Genomic DNA, 2,420 nt, shown 5'->3' on the forward strand with positions numbered 1-2,420 from the left:
CTGTTGCTTGAGTCATCTGTAAGACAGCTCTCCTGAATTTGGCACTAGCTCCCAGATGTCAGTAAGGAGGATGGAGCAGGGTAGACAGGGCTGTTTCTGTCATTGTCTTTTCGGTGTCTAGATCGATGCCTGTGGCCGTCCGGTCTCATTTCTTTGTTGAAACATTGTCATAATTGATACAACTAGGAGCCCTGCTCGGCCATTTCAGAGGGCACTAGAGAGTCAACCACATTGCTAGAGGACAGTGCCGTGTACCCCGGCAGTACATTCCGACTTCCCCCACTTCCCCATTCTGTATATGGAAGGCAGAAGCCTGCCAGTAGGATATTCAACCGCAGGAGCTATCACAGCCCGTGCGTAATTCTGTCCCCACATTAAATCCACATAAATCTTGAATTCACATAACACCTTCAATATCCAAACATTCCAAGAATGTTCACAAAGTTGCAGTAAGAGGGATGGGGGAGAGGGTGGAGGAACATAAGAACTCGGAGCAGGAGCAGGCAATTCAGCCCCTCGAGCCCGCTCCACCATTTAATACAATCATGGCTGATCCCGTCTCAGACTCAACTCCACTTTCCTGCTCACTCTCCATCATCCTTTAACCCATTAATCATTAAATATCTGTTTATCTCCTCCTTGGTGTGAGACACGGAAGGACCACTCCATTTCAGAAAAGACTGACCATGGAAGGGGAAGGAGAGGGGAAAGGATTGGAACATGTTGTGAATGGACAGAATGGGTCAATGGGTCAGAGCCTGTCCTGTGCCTCCAACTCACGCTGATGATCTGAGGATCTCCTCTCTCTGCTGGGCCTTCACGGAATGAGGTTTGTGTCCAAATCAGTCCCCAGTGAGAATAGGCCAACAGTACAGAACAGCACAGAACTGCCCTTCATTTGACCAGAATCTGTCCATCTTCCTGAGAGAGGCCAAACCCTGGTCAATGTGGAAATAGGGCCTTACTCCATGAGAAGACAGGGGTCAAGGGTTAACATCCATTAGTGGGACAGAGCAGTGGGAGATTTATCCTGCATTCACTGTCACCACCCAGGACACTGTCAGAAAGAGAGAGCAGTGAGGCAGAGAGAGAGATGGAGGGAAAATTTGTGTGTGTGTGTGTGTGAGAGAGAGAGAGAGAGAGAAAGAAAGAAAGAAAGAATGAGAGAGAGAGATAGAGGGACGGGCATCTGATACGGTGTAAGATATGTGAGCGGACCAAGAGAGAGGTAGAAGGAGGTAAAAATGGCGAGGTTGAGGGATAGACAGAGAAACAAGATGTGAGACAGTGTGACTGAGAGGGATGGAGAGAGACAAAGAGACAAGGAGAGAGAGTGAGAGACAGGATGGGTGTGAGACTAAGCATGAAGAGAGTTGAGAGGGAGGGGAGGGTTGAGTGTGAGAGAGAAAGAGAGATGAGTATGGGTAGATTTATAATGACAGAGAGAGAGGGAGAGAGACTGCAAATTGGGATTGAGAGAGGGAAGGAGAGAGAAAGAGGGAGGAATAGAGAGTGACAGATAACAATTGGAGGCTTTTAATTGAAGTGAGAGAGGGAGCGAGGAACAGAGACAGTAAGAGATGGAGAAACAGATGATAAGATGGAGTGAGAAAGCATCAGTGAGTTGGAGAGAGTGGCTATGAGACAGAGTGTGTGTGTGTGTGTGAGAGAGAGGGGAGAGAGAGAGAGAGAGAGAACATGAAAGAGATTAACAGTGGGAGAGAGAGATAGAGGTAGAGAGAAAGAAATGGCAGATGTGAGTCAGAGAGAGAGAGAGGGACAAGTCCTGGTCACCACACTCTGGGAAGAATGTGATTGTACCTGAGAGGGTACAGGGGAGATTTCCCAGGATGCTGCCTGAATGTGAGCTTTGGGCACACCTCCTCCCTGCCCAGCCCTGTTAGAATTTTATATGTTTCAATCAGATCCCTTCTCATCGTTCTGAACACGAGTGAGTCCATGGCCAGGCGAGTTGGAGAGTTGGAGAGTGAGAGGAGAGTTGAGAAGAAATGTTTTCACCTAAAGGGTGTTGGGAGTCTGGAACTCACTGCCTTAAAGGCTGGTTGAGTCACAAACTCTCGTGACATTGGAGCAGTGTTTAGATATTCCCTTGTGTTGCTGTCGCCTCCAGGGTAATGGGCCAAGAGCTGGAGAATGGGATTAGTGCCATCAGATCTTTGTTTACCAGCACAGACACAATGGACCAAATGGCCTCATTCAGTGCTGTTCACATCAATGACTCTGAGACAGAGAGAGTGACAGAGAGAGAGAGAGAGAGAGAAGAGGAAGTGTGAGGGGCTGACGTGGCTCTCTCTGCCTGATGCCATTTACATACTGAGGAACACCCAGTCAGACTCTCACAGGCTGCAGCTTTATAAAGCAGAGCCCAGTGAAGGGAGAGTTTATCAGGAACCAGGCAC

This window comes from Hemiscyllium ocellatum, chromosome 9 (genome assembly GCF_020745735.1).
Source record: "Hemiscyllium ocellatum isolate sHemOce1 chromosome 9, sHemOce1.pat.X.cur, whole genome shotgun sequence".
NCBI classification, from domain to species: domain Eukaryota; kingdom Metazoa; phylum Chordata; class Chondrichthyes; order Orectolobiformes; family Hemiscylliidae; genus Hemiscyllium; species Hemiscyllium ocellatum.